This window comes from Sitophilus oryzae, unplaced genomic scaffold (genome assembly GCF_002938485.1).
Source record: "Sitophilus oryzae breed Bouriz unplaced genomic scaffold, Soryzae_2.0 scaffold_465_pilon_pilon, whole genome shotgun sequence".
NCBI classification, from domain to species: domain Eukaryota; kingdom Metazoa; phylum Arthropoda; class Insecta; order Coleoptera; family Curculionidae; genus Sitophilus; species Sitophilus oryzae.
In genome coordinates this window covers 189,342-206,265 of record NW_022147046.1, presented here as the reverse complement: position 1 = coordinate 206,265, position 16,924 = coordinate 189,342, and the positions used below count along the sequence as shown (strand labels likewise).

The 16,924-nt window shown below is 34.6% G+C and overlaps 2 pseudogenes; both read left to right on the top strand.

The window, feature by feature from the left end:
• Window positions 1-3,319: 3,319 nt before the first annotated feature.
• LOC115885897 lies at window positions 3,320-6,260 on the top strand (annotated as a pseudogene).
• A 908-nt stretch (window positions 6,261-7,168) lies between these two features.
• LOC115885896 lies at window positions 7,169-15,116 on the top strand (annotated as a pseudogene).
• Window positions 15,117-16,924: the final 1,808 nt, after the last annotated feature.

The window sequence follows — 16,924 nt, the reverse complement described above, 5'->3', positions numbered from 1 at the left end:
ATTGGTTACGTTTATCGTCGGTTCCGTGTGGATAGAAAGTCAAATTTATTTAAACACAATTTATTTTACACTAAGTAACAAAACAATAACGATAAAACTACTTAAAGAACTATTTACAACTTATTTACTATTTATCTAACTATTTATCTAAAAGGAATTTATTTTGAATTTAGCGCGGCAACTGTACGCGTCGACCGATCAGTTTGTTTCTGTCTCTCCTTCGCACAGGCCTCGGGTTATAATACCCACAGCTGAACAGTTCTCGAATAGTCTCCATTAGATCATTGCATAGAGCAGATTTAGAATGTTGTCGTATGTACTCCGCCATTCCAGTGGAACTCGATTATTCTCAAACGTTCGATGAGTCATTACGATGTCTCTTCTTTAATGCGATTCCAGGTCAAATGGAGGCGGGACATATTAGAACGGGTTAGGCTGAGTCCACACAGGTCCGCAACAGTATACAGGGTGGCCCGAACTGTATTCCGGAAACTTCGGCAGAATATTCTGCAGATAAAAATAAGTAAAAAAGTTCATATAAATGTATGTCCTAAAATGCTTAGTTTCGAAAATACAGTGTGTAGAAGTTTCATTTTTATTTCGATTTTTTTCAAATAATTTATGAAGTAACGTCAATATTTGGATGAAAATTGGTGTTTGAGAGTTAGACGAGAGACATGATAAATTGAATTTTGAAGTCAATATGACTCTTACTTGTAGAGGGCGCCACTTGCATGTGTTTTAAATGCTTTTTAGTAAAGTTTATTTCTCTGGCTTGAAAGTCAGCACAAGAATTAATTCGGAAAAGTAATGTACGAGGTGTTGACAAACTTTTTTATTATAGCATGCATATTTAAATATCTCAAAAACCAAAGCTTTTAAACATATTAAACTCTTATAATAAATACCTTATTTTATGCCCAAGAATCCAAAAATTAAATAAAATAACGGGTGTGTTCCATAAGAAAAAACATAACTTTGGTATGGATCTTAGTTCTGACACACCCTGTACATTTTAAAATAATTTTAAATTATGCACATTGCCTTCCCACATATACCCATAAAATATTTCGTTTCTATATTTTCCCGTTTTCGTATAATCAACCGAGGGGAATGAGGTGCGCCACCCTGTATAATATGTACACGTCAAATTTTACAAGAGATCGTCAAAAAAATCTAAGTATTTAAATATTTTAGCCTCTATGCGAAGAATATTTTCAAAATCACAATGCCACCTGGGTCCCTTAGGTTCAGTCCGACCCTGGTCAGATACGCCCATGGCTATTTTGCCTTTAGAAATTATCTAAGAAATATGGACAGTTTCTTTTAGGCAGTAATTCAGTAAACACGGTTCCAAGTCAGTAGTGCTTCAGATGTTGATTATGTAAGTATTTTTTATTATGTATGTATTTCCCTTTGCTTTGTTTCTCGTTCGTGTTTCGGTAGTTTAGGTTAGACATAAGTATGGAGGGCTTAAGCCCCATACTCACACTTCGTTACTTCACTTCGTTCCTTCCTCGCGTCCCTTCGTCCAAAAATCATATATTTACTATGGGAAAATGTCGATTTTATGCGACTCTGTGTTCCTTCCTCCTTCGTCAAAACGCTACTTCGTCTGTTTACTTCCTCGAAACGCTCCTTCCACGTACTGTCGGTTTTTGGAGAAAGTAGCAAAGGAATTATCACGAACACAAAAAAATATTAAAATATATAAATCGATCTTGGATTTCATTCGTAGTTGATTTCTTGATTTGGCAGTACGTCTGTACAGGGTGTCCCATTTTCGTGTGTTTTGCAGGGTTTCTCGTTTATGAGTCGAGATACAAAGATGCGGTTTTCACATTACGCTGTTACTTTTTTATGAAACTAAAGATGCTACATACAGATATGTCCTAGCTCTCTTACTTCCTAAAATATAGGGCGAATCTGAAATTATTGCATTTTCCGATCCCCTTTGTATCATAACTTATCGAAAAGGTGAAAACGGTCTCCCGTACAGTTTTTCACGTAGAATGCAGTGACGTAACTATTTCTTCGTTGGAATCTGTCTTTTTTTTAAATTGACTAAAACTTATATGTTTTTTTAAATACGATATTTTGTATATTATTTTATTTTCCTTTTTACGAGCTTTCAAAAATACTTATTTTCATAAACGGGGTAAAAATGCATTATTTAACTTTATTACATAGTCGGCCGGTTTAAATTAGGTAATCAAAACAATCAACTAATTTATTCGACGTAAAATGTTGGTTATTGGCATGTTATTTAAAAGCAGCACAAGTTCAGTTTCCGTGTAGTTCATCAAAATATCACGATGCAAAGCAAAATTATCTGGTAAAATTAAGTTAAATAAAGGGCTCTTATTTTATTATAGCCGTTTAGCAGTTTAGCAGTACCAAAAAAAAATAAATATAGAGTATATTATAATTTTCGAAAGCTCATAACAAGGCAAATAAAATAAAAAATAATATATAGAGTGTCCTGTTTAAAAAAAGAACATAAGTTTGAGTCATTTTTCGAAATAGACAGCTCCCAACGAAGAACCACTTTCGTCACTGCCATTCTTCCTGAAAAACGAGACACTGGCGGTGGGTAAGTACTCAATAGGTAGAACAAAACAAAATCAGGATATCCGGTATATACCTGTACATTTAGATGAACAGTCTAATTTTATAAAAGGTATTTCTAACGACCGCATAGTAAATACCCGGTATAATACCAGTAATATCAGAAATACGGAGTATATCTACAATATTTCTTATATATATTGTAGATATTATATATTGGTATATTTCTATTCCTGGTATTATACCGGGTATTTACCATGCGGTCGTCGGAACTCCTTTTATTAAAATTAGGATTGTGAGAACCCCCCGTTTTAGAGAGAGGCCACTGACGTCGAGTTGCCTTGGTTCGGTTCCTCGGGCGCCATCCCAATGTTTAAAGTGTTTGAGAGAACACTAGTGCCTATACGGGTAGCTTTTATACAGTGGAGATACCAGGGAGTGATGAGATGAAAAGAAAATAAAACACACAATTAACTATAACGTAACACTAGGCTTTTATTTAACTAATTAATTATGTACAAAAATAATACAGGAAGGTTCATGTCCTCGAATCGTAACAACAGTGAAATAAAATGTATATTTAAAGACCCGTAAAGTAAAGTTTACAATAATAAAAATAAAGTAAATATCTAGCACCTCGCAGCACAAAATTTACACTAACAACCGTGTACCTCTAGAGTTTTGATCGACTATTCCCGATATGCAACTCTCTGACTGGTTCTATCCCGTGAATTAAAAACGCGTTCCCGCAATGACGTTCTATAAAATAAAGCGACGCGAGTTCCTAATCGACGTCGAATCTAGTGGCGTCCTAATGAACACGGACACGTAAGTACCGGAGCAACATACTCTACTATGACGCGATTCTCTAAACGGCGGCGACGTCGTTTCAGGCGTCCCGATGGTCGCAGCTAAACATTTCTTGGAACGGCGTCCGTTTTGACAACGTAATACGAACCTCGGATCGGCGTCGACGTTAAAAGCGTCCCGTGATATACAAACGCGAGTCCTGGATCGATCGCAAAATAATCGGCGTCCTGTGGGATAATCACACACGCGAGCCCTGGACATCAAATCAAACCTCTGTAGTGCTGGTGCGGCCGAGGTACTCGACTACGCTCCCCTCCACTCAACCTGCACTGGTAGGGAGAGCGGCGCAAACGTCTCGGTTTCTCGCACCGAACCACGGCGACCAAAACCGATCAAAACTCTCTTACAAAATGGCAATTAAATATTTAACTTATTTAATTCAACAATAGAAACACTAATGAAGTTCATTACAGTAATGAGTTAACAATAAAATACACTGCCTGTCATTATTAAAAGAGAATCAGGTCTCTATTATTCTAGTATAATATTAATACAATATACAGGGTGGCCCAGAAATTTTATGAACTTCATTACAGGATGTTCATCTAAATCTACAGGTATATACATATATACCGAGATTTTATTTATCTACAAATTGGTTACTTACCCACCGCCCATCACTGACCCTTTTCACCTTTTCGATAAGTTATAAGATAATCGAGATACAAAGGTTATCGAAAAATGCAAAAATTTCTACTAATTAAATAATAAAAAGTAAAAGAAAGAAATAAGAAATAACTTTTTTTTTCATAATAAGTAGAATAATGATGTGAAAACAGCATCTTTATATCTCTACTCATAAACCAGAAACCCCATAAAACACACCAAAATGGAACATCCTGTACATCTAGCAATCGCCAGTCGATATAAAAATAATTCACACACAATTGTCTAAAAAATGGAAGAAAAAAACCATATTGTCTTCATATTTTTGAAAAAATGCATGTCCATATTTATGTAACCAAACCAAACCAAAAATATCTGAAGAAATGAAGTTACGGATTTCACATCGGAGTCACCCGAGGAAGAGAAGGAGTGTACCCATTCAGCATACGCTTATGATGATTTGGTCGACGCCGTTCAAAGACCCCAACTTCAGCTGAAGAAAACGTCAGCCGGATCGGGTATTTCCGGTCTAGAGGGACGTATAGCTGCCATACAGTCCCTCCTGTTGTCACCTCAATTTGGCCGGACACTGGCTATACCTAACAAGATACAGGCTGTTCGCTCGCAGACCTCCGCTCGTCCGACACAGCCCATAGCTCAAAGTGCTCTCAGTGACGCCCAGGAAACTTTGAGCCATGCGCAGAGTGCCTACGCGGTGGAATTTGGTACTTTAATGACAAGGTACGAATTCGAAGGTTTGATGGTGGCTCATGATGGTGTTGCTTCGAGTTTACCACCGGATTTGACATCACATTCCCCTTATAACAAGCTCCTCTCGGTCTGTCGCTACGGAAGCGAACGAGGGAGATGCTGTTATTATAGGTCGAGTGAGAAAAGTGGTCTTCTTCATGAGCGCGATGAAATTTTGGAAGTAAATGGTATAGAAAAGCATTTGAGATATTCTTAAAGATATAGAAGAATCATTGACCATACTTATCATCCCGGCATAACAATCAAGAACATACATGTTGAGAGATTTGGTGCTTCATGCAAAGGCGTTGTTCGACTATGACCCTGAGGACGACATGTACATACCTTGTAGAGAATTGGGCATAAGTTAAAGGCGACATATTACATGTTATTAGACAGAGAGACATATTACATGTTATTAGACATGTTATATTACAGAGAGACTGAAGAAGACCGAACTCTCGCTGGACTCATTCCATCACTCTCGTTCTAACATTAGAGAGAAAGCATGCGATTGGGCAACGGCCCAGCTACGTCGAAACACCGGTTCCCATTAGAACACCGAAGTTAAGCGACGTAAGGCGATGCTAGTGGATGGACGGTGACCGGTTCGAAACTTTGCATCGTGCTGTTGTCCAAAAAGGGAAAAGTGTAAAATCTATTGATACACACTGCTCATTCACGCCGGTTCAAGGCCGGATGAGATCGGATATCTCGTGAGTAAGAGTTAATTTAGACACTTCCTAAGTCGGTAGGCCATTGACCATGATATGGCCGAGAACCGCGGTTCGGATTCCGCGTAAACAAGTAGGTCCCGTCCAGTTTAGCCATTGCAGCAGAAAGGAGACGTTAACTTGAACCTCGCAAAGCATGCGATTAGCAGCGGAAGAGCGAATGACAAAACCAAATAATAAGTCCGCCACTCTATTATGAGGTACTACATCTAAAAAGAAGAAAAAGTAAGGAGCTTATGATGCAGGAACTACGTCCGGAAGGAACTTACGATGAGGAAGTATCTTTATTTTAACAAAGAGAGACAAAAAATACCCATAGTGCTTATTAGTCCACCCGATATCGGTAGACAGGAACTACGAAAGCGATTAATTCAGAAAGATTTGCTGCTGCCATACCCCACATGTCAAGACCAAGAAAAGAAGCGTACTTAACCTGCATCCTCAGAATTTGAAGATACTGAGAACTTCAGACTTGAAACTTTACGTGGTGTTTGTACCTAATTTAGAAAACTTGAAAATTATGAAAGGCAGACTGGGGGAATGATATAAAGAAGAAGACTTAGTGTAAATCATAGAGAAACCCGGTAAATGGAGAACAAATTCGGCCATTTCTTCGATCTTATTATTATTAATAACGATACAGAAAGAGCTCATCACGACTTATTATGTGACATCAATAGCTTGGAAAGAGAACCTCAGTGGGTTCCAGCGGTTTGGGTAAAATCCACGTAGAACTTGTTCCACTATCAAATCAATTGTGTTGTTAACAAAATTTATTGTTAGAAATTCTACATTACTTAGATATGATTAGTTGGAATTCATCTTAGTGTAACTTGAGACGAGATAAGATGCAACTTTTTACCGGCCCAGTTCTAGTCCAGTAAGAAGTTCTAGTCCATTCAAGAAATATCAAAAAGCTTTTGTCTGTGTAACCTATGTATTTTTAGAAAGCTAAAAAAAGTCCATGCAAAAATTAAGTCTAAAAGATTTGGGAGTTGATACCACACCAAGATTTAAAATAATTAATTAATATAATTAATTATTTTTATATTATTAATAATCAATTGTTGAGGATCCACCTACAAGACAATTTGGACAAATTATACCCGATATGGATATTTTAATAGCAAAATTAAAAGAGAAAGGGCACTGTTAATAATATTGTTTTTATTTAAAATAATAAAAAGTAACAATAAGTGCTAAAACATTTGAATTTTTTAGCCAAAAAAATTAAATAAGAAATCCTGTACCGTAGAGAAATTTCGTCTACTCGTATGTCCTATGACACTTATGCTAATGTTCTAAAGTGCTTTGTTTGGTGTAAATCAGTGTTTCAAAATGAGTATGCAGTGGTAAAATTCTTCTATAAAGTTAGAAAAACAAATTTCAACAAAATATTTTGGAAAATACTCAGATTTTAAAATAACAACACATTGTACTATTAAAAATTAAAGATACGCATAATGCGATGAAGAGTGGAATGCTAGCAGCAGAAAGCATATATGAAACGATATTTGGAGAAAAGCAAAAAAACGTTCAGCTACGAAGATAAATTTAAAAATAGTTGGATTTAAAATGAACTGAAAGCAGTATGGAATATTAGACCAAGTTTTCACAATCCCCTTGGTCTGTGCGGTGGTATGGCATACATCGTTGGTGGAAGGGAACCTTGGACATTGAAACAAGGACATCCAGACTACAAAAGAATTAAGCCCGCCATAGGTAGCAAGCTAATTGAATATCCGAAACTGAATGGAAAAGTAACTTTCGATCTTGTAACGTCGCGCGTCGGTTGCTTTGACCGGTACAGATCATGAGGCTGATCAACCACCACATGAAGGATTATTCGAAACCTGTAAAACACAATCTAGCCGTGTATGATAGTCCTGTAGGATTGTTTTGTCCCGCTGGAGTTTATGAATTTGTACCGCTGGAGACAGGAGGACAAATACTGCAAATTAATTTGCCATTGTAATATTTCATTTAATTGTTATAATTAGGGCAATATTTATATTTTTTTTATAAGCAAATCTATTTTTTATTTCAATACAAAATAAAATACTTTTTATTAAAAAAATAAAAAAGTCGTATTCGCTTAATTCTTTGAAAACAAGTGACGAAAAAAATTCTTGAAATATAATATATTCAAAAAGCTAAAAACGAAAAAAAACTTAAAAGAAGTCCATGCAAAAATTAAGTTTAAAAGATTTAGGATTTGATATCACACCAAGAATTAAACTAATTAATTAATATAATTAATTGTTGAGGATTCATCTACAAGACGACAAGTTGGACAAATTGTACCTAATGTGGATACTTTAATAGCAAAATTAAGAGAAAAAGGACACTGTTACTAATCTTGTTTTTATTTAAAATAATAAAAAGTAACAATAAGTGGTAAAATATTTGAATTTTTTAGCAAAAAAATAAAATAAATAAGAAATCCTATACCATAGAGAAATTTCGTCTATGCCCTATGATACTTATGCTAATGTTCTAAAGTGCTGTGTTTGTTGTAAATGAGTGTGCCAAAATGAATATGCAGTGGGGAAATTATTCTATAAAGTTACAAAAACAAATTTCAACAAAACATTTTGGAAAATACTCAGATCTTAAAATAACAACGCATTATACCATTTTCCCTAGGGAAAATGATGCCCGATAGAAAGATAACGATGTGAAGAGAGATGTAGATGAGACAGACATATTAATTATTGGAGGAGGGCCTGCCGGTATGAGTGCTGCAATTCGAGCAAAACAGCTTGCCCAAGAGGATGGAAGGGAAGTAAAAGTCACTGTGGTGAAAAAGGCTTCACAAGTAGGTGGTCATATGTAGTAGTAGGCTTCACAGTAGGTGGCCCACAGCATTGATTGAGCTTATTCCTGACTGGAAGGGAAAAACGCAACTTTAAATACACCTGTAACAGAGGATAAATTTGCATGTCTAACAAGCAGTAGTTGTGTTTCTGTACTTGTTTTTCCTGATACCCAGAGACAGTAGGCACCCACCATAGATTAGATTATACCAATCCTTACTTGAGGCCGTTTAAAGAATTTCAGAGATTTAAACTCCATCCTTCTGTTAAGCATTATTTTGAGGATGGGAATAGAATTTATCATATGGAGCAAGAGCCTTAGTTGAAGGTGGATTTCAAAGTATACCAAAGTTTACGTTTCTAAGGGCATGTTTAATAGGGTGTGTTGCGGGATTTTTAAATCTACCTAGAGTTAAAGGTACGAAAGATTTGGGAGTTGATACCACACCAAGAATTAAAATAATTAAACTTACTGCATCTGCGTTACCGCAGATGGAGCTGAGGTTTGGTAGGGTTTATATAAATTTATATTAACTAATTATTTTACTACTTAATTATTTTTATATTATTAATTATTAATTTTTGAGGATCCACCTACAAGACAGGTTGGACAAATTGTACCTAATGTCCACATTAGGTACAATTTACATACAAAGTATCCATACTTTAATAGCAAAGTTTAAAAAAGGACGCTGTTAATAATATTGTTTTTATTTCAAATAATAAATAGTAACAATAAGTGCTAAAATATTTGAATTTTTTAGCAAAAAAATAAAATTAAATAAGAAATCTTATACCATAGAGAAATTTCGTCTATGTCCTATGATACTTATGCTAATGTTCTAAAGTGCTTTGTTTGGTGTAAGAGAGATGTAGATGAGACAGACATATTAATTATTGGCGGAGGGCCTGCCGGTATGAGTGCTGTAATTCGAGCAAAACAGCTTGCCCAAGAGGATGGAAGGGAAGTAAAAGTCACTGTGGTGAAAAAGGCTTCACAAGTAGGTGGTCATATGTAGTAGTAGGCTTCACAGTAGGTGGCCCACAGCATTGATTGAGGTTATTCCTGACTGGAAGGGAAAAACGCAACTTTAAATACACCTGTAACAGAGGATAAATTTGCATGTCTAACAAGCAGTAGTTGTGTTTCTGTACTTGTTTTTCCTGATACCCAGAGACAGTAGGCACCCACCATAGATTAGATTATACCAATCCTTACTTGAGGCCGTTTAAAAAATTTCAGAGATTTAAACTCCATCCTTCTGTTAAGCATTATTTTGAGGATGGGAATAGAATTTATCATATGGAGCAAAAGCCTTAGTTGAAGGTGGATTTCAAAGTATACCAAAGCTTACGTTTCTAGGGGCATGTTTAATAGGGTGTGTTGCGGGATTTTTAAATCTACCTAAAGTTAAAGGTACGAAAGATTTGGGAGTTGATACCACACCAAGAATTAAAATAATTAAACTTACTGCATCTGCGTTACCGCAGATGGAGCTGAGGTTTGGTAGGGTTTATATAGATTTATATAAACTAATTAATTAATTATTTTTATATTATTAATTATTAATTGTTGAGGATCCAACTACAAGACAAGTTGGACAAATTGTACCTAATGTCCACATTAGGTACAATTTACATACAAAGTATCCATACTTTAATAGCAAAATTTAAAAAAGGACGCTGTTAATAATATTGTTTTTATTTCAAATAATAAATAGTAACAATAAGTGCTAAAATATTTGAATTTTTTAGCAAAAAAATTAAATTAAATAAGAAATCTTATACCATAGAGAAATTTCGTCTATGTCCTATGATAATTATGCTAATGTTCTAAAGTGCTTTGTTTGGTGTAAATGAGTGTGCCAAAATGAGTATGCAGTGGGGAAATTCTTCTATAAAGTTAGAAAAACAAATTTCAATAAAACATTTTGAAAAATACTCAGATCTTAAAATAACAACACATACCCTAGGCATCATTTCCCTAGGGAAAATGATGCCCGATAGAAAGATAACGATGTGAAGAGAGATGTAGATGAGACAGACATATTAATTATTGGCGGAGGGCCTGCCGGTATGAGTGCTGTAATTCGAGCAAAACAGCTTGCCCAAGAGGATGGAAGGGAAGTAAAAGTCACTGTGGTGAAAAAGGCTTCACAAGTAGGTGGTCATATGTAATAGTAGGCTTCACAGTAGGTGGCCCACAGCATTGATTGAGCTTATTCCCGACTGGAAAGGAAAAACGCACCTTTAAATACACCTGTAACAGAGGATAAATTTGCATGTCTAACAAGCGGTTGTTGTGTTTCTCTACTTGTTTTTAATCCTTACTTGAGGCCGTTTAAATAATTTCAGAGATTTAAACACCATCCTTCTGTTAAGCATTATTTTGAGGACGGGAATAGAATATAATATGGAGCAAGAGCCTTATTTGAAGGTGGATTTCAATTCAAAAAAGGTATACCAAAGCTTACGTTTCCAGGGGCTTGTTCAATAGGGTGTGCTGCGGGATTTTTAAATCTACCTAAAGTTAAAGGTACGCATAATGCATTGAAGAGTGGAATGCTAGCAGCAGAAAGTATATATGGAACGATATTTGGAGAAAAGCAAAAAACTGAAGGTTTCAAACATTCAGCTACGAAGATAAATTTAAAAATTGTTAGGTTTAAAATGAACTGAAAGCAGCACGGAATATCAGACCAAGTTTTAACAATCCCCTTGGTTTGTACGAAGGTATGGCATATATAATTATCTATTGTGATTGGTTGAAGGGAACCTTGGGCATTCAAACATCGAGATCCAGAATACCAAAGACTTAAGCCGGCCAAAGATAGCAAGCTAATAGAATATCCGAAACCGGATGGAAAAGTAACTTTCTATCTTGTAACGTCGGTTGCTGTGACCGGTACAAATCATGAGGCTGATCAACCACCACATGCAGGATGATTTGGTACCTGTAAAACACAATCTAGCCGTGTATGATAGTCTTGAAGGATTGTTTTGTCCCGCTGGAGTTTATGAATTCGTACCGCTGGAGACAGGAGGACAAAGACTGCAAATTAATGCCGCGATTTGCATAGTGTGCGAACACAGTGCAAGCAGGTTTGCCGCTTACTGGTAGTCAGCGCCAATCTGGGCACCTATTCTTGACATCGTTCGCAACTTTGCGTATACGCATCACGTGTATTGTTATAAACAGGGTATCCCAGAAATAAGTGCAAGTATTTTAAAGGATGGTAGATCTCGATAAAAGAAACATATTTTCTCTTTATCGTTTTTCAAATAAGTATTTAAAAATTTCCAAAAAAATTCGAAAATTTCCAAAAAAAAAAATATTTTTTGCTAAAATTTTGAGAACCTTCTTCTTAATGTGCCTTCTCCTCATCGGAGGTTGGCGACCATCAATTAGAATTCCTCCCTGTCTTGAGCCAAACGGATAATTGCACTGGCCTCTCCTATATTAAACCACTGGCGCAAATTCCGCAACCAGGAAAACCGTTTACGCCCGATGCCTCGTCGTCCTTCAATCTTTCCCTCAACGATCAGCTGTAGGAAACTATATTTGTTATTTCGAAAAATATGACCAAAATATGCTGCTTTCCGTCGTTTTATTGCAGTCAATAGTTCTTGGTCCTTACACATTCTTTCCAGTACTTCGAGATTTGTTTGAGATCTTTTCTGGATTTTGTTTCTTGTAAATTTAATCTACTACCTATGTTGCCATATTATCAAGAAATTATTTTTCTTAAATAAAAACTAAAAAAAATTGCAAAAAAATTCCAAAAATATTTTCAAAAAATTCCGAATTTTCAAAAAAAAAATATTTAGAAAAAAACCTCATAGGCATGTCTGGGGCTGAACTATACTACCAGTTAAGTTAAAATACTTGCACATACTTGCACACTTATTTCTGGGACCCCTGTATATGGTTACATAGTAGCGCCGCGCCGCACACTGGTTCGCTCTTATGGACGTACGTGGCCAAAACCTGTATTTTATTATATCAGTGAAAATGAATGTATCAGTTAATATTTTTTAGTAAATCTATAAATATTTAGGCGTTTGGAGTTGCCTAACATATAAAAAAAGTTCTTTATCATTAGGCGTTTTCAATGATGATGGTTCATTAGAATTTAAAAGTGTTATTATTTACCAATAATTACAAGGGTATTACTTTATAAAGGTATTTAACAAAAATTGAAAAAAAAAACAGATTGAAGAATGGTTAGAACATAACCGGTATATAGTTCATAAGCTAATAAATAGATAGATACAGAGTGGCCTATTAGTGTGAGAAAGTCCAATATCATCGTTGTAGACGAAAATATGAAAAAAAGTATTATATAGATATTTGCATGGTTTATAACAGTGCATATCCTAAAAATATTTTGTTATATACAGGGTATCAAAAAAAGTAATGATAAAGCGTTGTCTTTTTTAAATCACAGCTCCCATTTTTCTGTACATAATTCGATTCAGCATAAAATTGTGCATATAGGACACTATTTTTATTTGGAAAACTATGCGGTGTTGCCATGCTATTTCTTCTTTATTAAAATTTTGGTTAATAATAGTAGGTACCTACATATATCCGAAAATTGGTTAAAACCTGAAGTTAATTTATATTTGTTAATATCTAGTACTATACTATGTTAATACCCTGAACTTTACCAATATTTTCTTAACACCAAAGAAACGAGAATAAATTTGTGAAGAAAAACTCACATTAATGTGTGCCGGTTATTTTTTTATGGCGTGGCTAACAATGTAATATTTAAAATACTCTATTTCAATTTTTTAAATGCACATTTCTTAGCCATGCAACATTTATATAAAACTTTTGTTTACGAAGACAATTTATGCTGAATAGCAGATATTAGCAGCTAATTTGACATGGTTCTTAAAAAAGACATTATGAAGTTTCATTTAAGTTAAAAACAATCACTTAGTTCAGCTTCGATATCCTTGATTTAGTTATGTATAAAAATATATTTCAAAGGTACAATATATTTTGATATTTTGAAATGGTTAGTATTATTTTTTTTTCATTTTATTTATCAAAAACTGATATTATATGAGGAAAGTATACGTGCAGTATAGTCTAATTATAATATGCACTATTTTATATTATTTTGAAAAACACTAAGCGAGTAATTTATTCATTGTCGATACAAAAATAGTTAAATGCTTTTTTAGACTATTGTATATAAATGTTATTACATAGGTGCTCTAAAGTGCATTTTTCCAAAATATATTTTTATAACAAACCTTTCATGTTTTTAAATATAGATTATAAAATATTTGATCATATATGATCAAAATAATTTTTTTCGATATATTGAGTTTTGGCCAAATTTTTATAAGGGAGGGAACTACTGTGCGCCGCGCCGCCTCGCGCTTATAACCTTGAAAAATTAAAGCGTGTTATCAAATCGGCTAGTTCACAGTGAAAGCAGGCAGGCACCGTCAACCAGCGTTCATCGGCGTTCTCGCTTTTACCGGAACGAAAATTTATTTATTTCTGCTTTTGCACGCGCCGACGGCGCACAGGGGGTATTAAGAACTAAAGGTTGGCCAAAATTATGTTTTATGATTTTTTTGCTTTTTTGCTAGTAATATTAATTATTAATTAGAGGAGAGGTTGCTAATATGGAACCCCATTTTGTTTTTCCTACACAATATTTTTTCCTCTACTCTGAAACCTTTTCCACCGATCAAATAGGGCCATTCTGTGCAAAACCAAGCAATTGGATGAGGATGCTAGAACAAGAAAGTAATTTGTATATTATAGACGATATTTGAGCGAGGATGGGTGTTAATAGGGTAAAGACTATTTCCTTTAAGAATCTATTTAAATCAATGTTTTTTTTTTGGCAGTGGCAAATATTGGCAAGATTTTTGTGCATATTCCAATGCTGGAGACTTTAAGCATTGAACGGATACTAATTTCCATGCGGAATATTGCCGAATAGTCTTACACCTTATAAAAATGCCACTGATTTTTTAAATATAAAACATTGTAAAAAAAATAGAATAGAAGGAAATGTTTCAAAATAAAAATATGGCATAAAACAGAATAAAGCAAACAAACAAAGCTGGCTCTGTATCCATCATGACAGTTATTATGAACAATTTGCAGAAAAAGCACTACAAACGATTCCACTATTTTTATAATCTTAGAAATATTCAGAATACACTCAAGATAATTCATACTTTTAACTGAAATATATTATTTATTTGACAGTCAACTTACGACTTAAAAAAGCTAATAACTAATAAACGTGCTTACATTTAGTATTTATAGATTTGTATTCAGTTAAGATAAAAAATGAAAATAGAAAAATATCACTTTTGGCCAGGTTTATAGACCAAATACATCTATGTGTGGCCCCGGCGAGGCGGGCGCGGCGTTTGAATATGGTTTGGTTAGGTTAGGTTAGTTAATAAAGTAAATTTCCTCTTAATTATCTACTTCCGAATCCTTCTCGCATCTCCGAAATAGCCATATACAATACACGTCATGCACATACGCAAAGTTACGCATCTGTGTATTGTTATATGGCTTTTTAGGAGATGCGAGATGTGAGCGATATTTGAAGATGCGAGTGGTCAAGAATATGTCCCCAGAGACGGCGCTGGTTGCCGGAAAGCAGAAACCTGCCTCCACTATGTTCGTACCCATACACTGGAAAACCTGCGATATTAAAGATCCGAGCCAAAATATTGTGTTGTAACGGAAGGAGGTGGAAGTCCAGCTTACAACGGCATGTAATCCATGCTATTGCAATATTTCATTTAATTGTTATAATTAGGGCTATATTTATATTTTTTTATAAGTAAATCTATTTTTTATTTCTATACAAAATAAAATATTTTGTATCAAAGCTAACGAAGTCCATGCAAAAATTAAGTTCAAAAGATTTGGGAGTTGATACCACACCAAGAATTAAAATAATTATTTTTATATTATTAATTAATATAATTAATTATTAATTGTTGAGGATCCACCTACAAGACAAGTTGGACAAATTGTACCTGCTGTAGATACTTCAATAGCAAAATTAAAAGAAAAATGGCACTGTTAATAATATTGTTTTTATTTAAAACAATAAAAAGTAACAATAAGTGCTAAAACATTTGAATTTTTTAGCAAAAAAAATTAAATAAGAAATCCTATACCATAGAAAAATTTCGTCTATGTCCTATGATACTTATGCTAATGTTCTAAAGTGCTGTGTCTGTTGTAAATGAGTGTGCCAAAATGAGTATGCAGTGGGGAAATTCTTCTATAAAGTTAGAAAACAAATTTCATCAAAACATTTTGGTATATATTCAGATTTTAAAATAACAACACATTATACTATTTTCCCTAGGGAAAATGATGCCCGATGGAAAGATAATGTTGTGAAGAGAGATGTAGATGAGATAGACTAATAGAATATCCGAAACTGGATGGAAAAGTAACTTTCTATCTTCTAACGTCGGTTGCTTTGACCGGTACAAATCATGAGCCTGATCAACCACCACATGGATGATTCGGTACCGACAAAACACAATCTAGCCGTGTATGATGGTCCTGAAGGATGGGTTTGTCCCGCTGGAGTTACTGAATTCGTACCGCTGGAAACAGGAAGAGAAAGATTGCAAATTAATGCCGCTAATATACTAAAAACCCCCAAAAAAAGATAAAAAGCTCACAAGAAAAATTAAAGCAAACGCGTAAATAAGCACTATTATCTCGAAAATAAAATATACTGGAGAATTAGAATCAGTAGAAACCAAGTTAGAGAATGCAGAAAATTTAAAAACTTTTACTGAAGAAGATAACAGAAAATTGATGGAGTTGGAAAACAGTATTAATAGGTCAACTCAAAACAGTATTAATACGTCTAGAGTTGAAAAAACTGATAAAAAACTTATAGGAAAAAAATGCGAAATCTGAGTGTATCGCTGCAAAATAAATCCAGAGAAAGCAACAAAAAGGTTAAAAAAGCTCGGATATTTCTAAAGCTGTGTGCTATTTCTAAAACTTTTACAACTCATCAATAGCAATAATATATCCATATCAGATGACAAATTAGAAAAGTACAACCATCAAATACTAGCCAACGAGACTAGTTGCCACCATTGCAATCAAAATGAGCAAAAACAGTAATCTAATTACCAGGATACTAGCCAGAAATGGTACCTGGGCAACATAACAATGTGGCTCCTTTGCCACAAACCAAGATCACGAGACAGAAAAATATGGTATTTATTCAACAAACCAAGAAACTAGAATAATGCCACGCGTCACCACGGATTGGGAATCTCGAATCATCAATTTACAAACAGAAAAGATAAAATCCACCCAATATATCGTCACATGGTTCAATCATGAACGCCGAGACTAATTGCCTTCACTGCAAACAAAATAAGGACAAACAGTAGGTAATCTAACTACCAGTACTGATGATCAATGGGATACTGGTAAGAATCCAATTTACAAGCAAGCAACATCGACATTTAAGAATCCAACCTATGCAAGCAAAGGTTAAGTAAATATAAAAAGCGAAAAAAATGCATTTTAACCATCTAGTA